The sequence below is a fragment of the Panthera uncia genome, chromosome C2 (assembly GCF_023721935.1).
Source record: "Panthera uncia isolate 11264 chromosome C2, Puncia_PCG_1.0, whole genome shotgun sequence".
NCBI lineage: Eukaryota > Metazoa > Chordata > Mammalia > Carnivora > Felidae > Panthera > Panthera uncia.
Window position 1 is genome coordinate 112,901,188 of NC_064810.1, and position 6,162 is coordinate 112,907,349.

General features: G+C 40.9%; 1 protein-coding gene across 2 annotated transcripts in view; it reads right to left on the minus strand.

The window, feature by feature from the left end:
• Positions 1-4,601, minus strand: part of AGTR1 (angiotensin II receptor type 1) — a 43,813-nt gene extending 39,212 nt beyond the window's left edge. For both annotated transcript variants that reach the window (XM_049629718.1, XM_049629719.1), the window contains exon 1: positions 3,959-4,601. The gene's annotated coding sequence lies outside the window, so the exon portion shown is untranslated. The remainder of the gene's footprint in view (positions 1-3,958) is intronic.
• Positions 4,602-6,162: the final 1,561 nt, after the last annotated feature.

Below are 6,162 nucleotides of genomic sequence, written 5' to 3' on the forward strand. Positions count from 1 at the left end.
AGACATCTTAGAGAGCAAATTAGCAATCATAAACTCTCTTTAATAGTACACAAACATGTATTTGACTCCAATATTCCTACTCTGAAGTTAACCAAAGTATTAAATCCACTGATCTAAATAAGTTTTAACATAATTTGGTGAAGAATAAAACAGCTTATATGTGTATAAAAGGAACAAGAAATCACATAAAATTTCACCCCAACTGAAGGATTATTAATCTATAATTTTAAATTTTAAGGACATTTAGACCTAGGACTTTGAATATGAAGGCTCAGTGTGATTAGGAAAAACAAAGCATACCCATTTCTTCACCCATTTTCTAAACTAGTAAATGTTAGAAAAATAATTAAATGTGATACTAGCAACACAATTTAAAATACTCTTAGATCTATGAAGGAAACTCTAATGATCATTTGCAAATTCTAGACATTTATTTCCACTTAAGACATTTGAATGATGCACCTATTTAGGAACCAGGCAAATAAAATCTCTTTTAAACTGAGCTATAAGAATAACGTAAAATATAGCAGTCATACAATATTTACAGCATGTAGTGAATTCTATGTTAGTAAAATATTTGAAAGATGATTTTGTTTTTAATACTCAATGGAATCTTCTTCCCTTGTGACCATATGCTATGAAGAGAAGGAATCAAAAATCAGCAAAACTTTTAATGTTAATACAACTACTAATATCAAGATTCACTTATTTCCATTTCTATCACTGTTCTAGATATAAACTTTTGTTTTCTATTTCCACTTGTCAAATATCATTAAAATTATCACTGACTAATAAAACATTTGGCAAATTTATAGCTTTTTTTTTTCTTTTTTTGATGTCATTTATTTTGGATGTATTTTAGAGCTTTAAGAGGATAATGGTGGTCATTTGCCAGTTCAGTTAAATAGTACTTTAAATCCCTAACGGACTACTTGATTTAAGATGGTTTTATGTATTAAGCTATCAAAAAGTTGAATTTTGGTAGCTAAAATTCACATAATGAATAAAATATAAAATAATAGCTAAATTTAGGCTAGAAATGGAACAAAACTTACTTTTACTTATGGGAACTATGGCATACTATTTTAATAAGTACCTACATGACAAGATACACAAACCATGTAATCCAATGACTTTAGGCAGTTTTGTAAGGGAACCTTAGACATAATTTGAAGAAAAATAATAGCACTTTCCAGTGGTAATGAATTTAATAGGTGATTTACCCGGTTTACTAGATAACCTGGGAGAAGAGCATTCCTAACCTGGCCTTGACTGCTTTGTCATAGTTTGCTGGTCTGGCTCTATATTTGTTTATTGCCACAGTGTGTCTTCAGGACAGCTTTCTAACCCTCACAACACTTGGATTTATGTCCAACAGCTAAGTAAAATTCCTAATTTGCTAGCTTACTTGGGAGACTCTCTGGCATAGCCCAGTCATGACTGAGTAAGGCAAAGCACTAGGTAAACTAATGAGTGTGGGGCCAGAGGCCGGGAGCCTGCATCAGGCAGCCAAAACATGCAAGCATTATGGGACTGGTCTAGGTCCCTGTAACAAATTTGAAAACAAAACATAGCAAGTCCGTTATCTGTTTGAAAAGGACATGGAGATATTCACCATATGATTAAACTCTTAGTTTTAAATGCCTCTCAGCTAAGTATTTTACCTGGGCTTTTGTTAAGTCGCAGATTAAATTTTCTTTCATTTATTTTCCCTCTCGAATTGGGCAAATTATTAGTGATAGTAACAACAACAGTAATAAGCAGCAGCAACAGACCAAAAAATGCACACACACCCCCACACCCACACACTTCTTACCTCAAACTAGAACACACACACACACACACACACACACACACACACGGCAAGAAACCTGAACAATCCGTAAATTTGCTTTTTTTTTTTTTTTTTTAACACAACCAGGGTTAGAGAATGACAGTAAAGATTTAAGCTCAGAACTCTTGAGATGGGGAGCATTGGCAAAGCGATGTAGTGACTGAAAGACATTTTATAAATCTCAAGGAAGGTAATTCTTTCTTTGGCATCAGTGGAACCAGTAGAAGAACACTAGGTTTCTTCTGAGTTGGATGATGGGGCAAGTGATTCAGTTTAAGATCAAAGAAGAGCCGAACCAGGAATCGAGGCTTCGGGATGGCCACAAAGAACAAGGAAGTCAGGAAAAAAAGGGAGAGACAGAGTAGATGACAGACTCGACACTCATAAATGTGAAACTTTAGCAAATGCTGAGACCTGGCAACTTAGGGTACACTCCCTGAGCTTTACACCACGTTATAGGAACTGCCAGCCATTATCAGGAGGGATGGACTTTTGGAGCCAGCGCTGGAAACCTAATGGTTTTCCAGAATAGGTAATATACCAGGAGAGTTATTTAGAGAGTTTTGAGGGTCCTAAGCATGGGCAAAAGGGTAATTATTTTAGACTACTATTTTTTAAGCAAATAAATAGGAAACAAAAGGAATCAAGGAATTTTATCACTGGAGGGAACCTTATGGTCAGGGACCTGAGGTTCAGGGTTGTGAAATAACTCTCCTGAAAGCAAGCAGCCAGTTAAGTGGGTCTCTCCATTCGCCGGCTTCCTGTGCTTCCCTGCCCCTGCACTGTCTGCCAGGAGGGTGGCAGAATCCACCACAGCCTGAGACAGATGACCTAGGTGGGGCCTTTAGAGCTAGGGAAACACTACAGGAGGCAGGGGAGCAGGCAGTTTCTTCGAGAAGACTTACAAAAGGGTTATAGCTAATGCTAAAGGAAATAAACACCCGGGGACCCAGGACACTCAGATGGTGTCTATCAAGAGAATCATGTTGGGGATGAGGTACCTAATAGGAGAAACAAGTTGCTCAACAAAGTTATAAAACAGAACAGTGTGTGCCAGATTTCTTGCATCCTTCACTGTTACTTTCTCTTCTCTGAATGACACTAGACATAAATATAGCCAACTCCCAAATTTGATCCCAGGGGAAAATGAGCACCCAAACTTTTACTGAGAAGAGGAGGCTCGGAGGGCTCCAGTAGTGGGATTCTGATACACCGCCAGAAAACAAAGATTAGGTAAAGAAGCCCTAGATGGATACAATAACGGGGTTTCTACTGGGTGCCCAAAGATGATGGGGCAGGAGACACTTTGGGAAAGACTCGCTGAGGTCTTGGGGAGAAGTAGCAGGCTGGCGCTGTAGAGAGACTGGGCTGCACAGTTAAGAGAATTGGAGAATGGGGTGCTAGATAGGTGGTGTGGAGGGAAGGGGCCAACCAGAAGCTTCTCTTAAAATCGCGCCTCAGTTACAAATGTGGACTGACCAGGGCTATGGAGATTGGGGTGTCGAGACACCCCAGCTTCTCCCCCTCACCAATCTGATGAATCAGAGGGCACCTGGGGACACCTGAAGGTGGGACAGTTTGTCCCTGGTGGGGGCGGCGCACAGTACCAAGGACACACAGGGTTTGAGGGTAGGGGTGAGGGGAAGAAGAGCCATGCTGGGCGTTTCCTGGGAAGCAGAGGGGGAGGGTGGGACACTCTTAACTTCACCTTCGGAGTAGCGTAACTTTTAAATGGACGCCCCGCGGAGTTCTACCGGCTTCTTACTCAGGACACGGTTAAAGGACAAGAGTTAGCTAAAAGCCTCGGGAAGAAAGTTTATTTGGTTGGATCCCATTTCTGCAGATTTCTGGCTTGTAGTCGAAAGAGTCTGGTCAAATCAGAATGACCTTTTGGGGGCACGCAGCGAGCAATCTCAAATTGTTCCCTGCAACCCAGGCGCCCCTCACCTGATTTGGGGAAAGGCAGCCAGTTCCCGGTGGGCGCCGACCGGAACTGAGCTCTCTCTCTCCTTCGTCCCCGGGAGCCCACCAGCACAGCACCCGCGGTGAGGACACCTTGACAGGAAACTGACCAGCCCCGCCCCGCGGCCCCCGAATCTGCCTGGGCAGTCCTGGTCGACTTACCCGCGCCCGGGGCCCTGAGCTCACGTCGGACAGCGAGTTGGCAGCGCTGGTGCGGGGCTTCCGCCCGCGTCTTCCGCGTCCCGGCGGTGCGCCCTCACTCCCGGGGTTCGCTCGGGCTGCTCCCCATCAGTCGCCGTCCCAGCCCGAAACAGATGCTCGCCGTGCCTGCCACCACTGCCTGGGGCCCTGGGCTGACGAGCGCGCTGGAATCATCTGCGACGCGGCAGCTCTGAATTTATAGCGAGGGGCGTTGCTGCTCGGTAGGTTCCAGGGATGAGGCACTGTTTTGCATTCTCTCCTCCTCCGCCCCGCCCCTGGAGACCCTCTTGGCCCAACCCCCTCCCTCTCCAGATGCTGACGGAAGCGGGAGGATGCCACAGTCATCCCCAGTGTCACCTACCAGATCCCTGCGCACGAGGCTCGGAGCCCTGCGTTGAGGAGGGTCGCTAAATGGAAGAGAACTGGGGGTACAGGAGAAACAGTTCATGCCCGAGATAAATGTTTCCCTACTGTCTCTCTCTCTCTTTTTAACTTGGAAAACTTTTTAAGGACGAATTCGGGGACTTCTTTTTCCTGTGACTAACTCAAACTTTGACAATAGGGTTGTGGATCATAAATGCCATAGATTAATTTCAGGTTTACAGAGTGAAAGAGTGGACATTTATATCCTCCCATTGGGCATGCTATCAGAGTTGCATGTTTAAAACTGTAAAAATAGAAAAACTTGAAGAACAAAACATGACCAAATATTTAAGGAAGAATTAGTATAATTTCTTCACAAGCTATTCCAAAAAACAAGAGGATCATTTCCCAACTCATGCTATGAGGCCAGTATTGCCCTGATCCTAAAACCAGATAAGACATTAGGAAAAAAAGAAAACTCAAACAAATTATTTTTTATGAATGTAGATTCAAATCCTCAATAAAATCAACAAATCAAATCTAGTAACATATAAAAATACCCCTGATCAGGTGAGATTTATCCCAGGACTGCAAGATGAGTTTACTGAAAATCATTTGAGGGACTGCATCATATCAATAGAATAAAGGACAAAAACCACGGGATCATCTTAATCAGAAGAAGCATTTGACAAAACTCATCACCCTTTCATGATAAAAATACTCAACAAACTAGGACTGGAAAGGAACTTTCTCAGTCTGTAAAGTCCACCTGTGAAAAACTAACATGATACTTAGTGGTGAAAACTGAATGTTTTTGTATCTAAGATCAAGAATAAGACAAGGATGTTGGTTCTCCTCACTCCTATTCACCATTGTTCTAGCCAGGGCAATTGGGCAAGAAAAATAAATAAAAGCCATCTATGTGAGAGTGGAAGTAAAAGTATTTTTATGTGCAAATGACATGATCTTATATTTAGAAAATCCTAAGGAATCAGTGAAAAAAAAAATTAGTAGAGCTAATAAGTTCAGCAGGGCTTTCAGATACAAGATCAATATACAAAATCAGTTGTGTTTCTGTGCACCAACAATGAACAATCCAAAAGTGAAATTAAGAAAAATTGCATTTACCACAGATCAGAAAAAATAAAATACTTAGGAATAATTTAACAAAAAAGGTAGAAAACTTATATTCTAAAGACCGTAAGGCATTGAAAAAAATTAAACTAGACCTAAACAAATGGAATGACATTCTATGTTCATGAATTGGAAGATTTCATATTGTTAAAATGGTAATACTCTCTAAATAATATACAGATTAAACAGAATTTGTATAAAAATCCCAACAATCTGTTTTTGAAGAAATTAACAAGATGATCCTAAAATTCGCCTGGAAGTGCAAGGGACCCAGAATCACCAAAACAATCCTGAAGAAGAAGAGCAAATTTGGAGGACTCATTTTCCTGGTTTCCAAATTTACTATGAAGCTGTAATAATGAAAACAGTGTTTTACTGTCATAACGATTGATATACAGATCAATAGAATAAGAATTGAGTCCAGAAATTCTAGCATATTAATGGTCAATTTTTGACAAAGGTACCAAGACAATTCAATGGGGAATGAATAGTCTTTTCAACAGTGTGACGACCAGTGCCAGTCTGTGAGTGAAATTTGGAAATGCTCCTGTAATTATTGTGTGAGATTCAGGACTGCTTTATATCTTTATATCTAAATTTAGTGCTATAAATAATTAACCATAGTCCGATCTGTACTAAATTCCAGCTTAGTTTTAGAAATGATGATA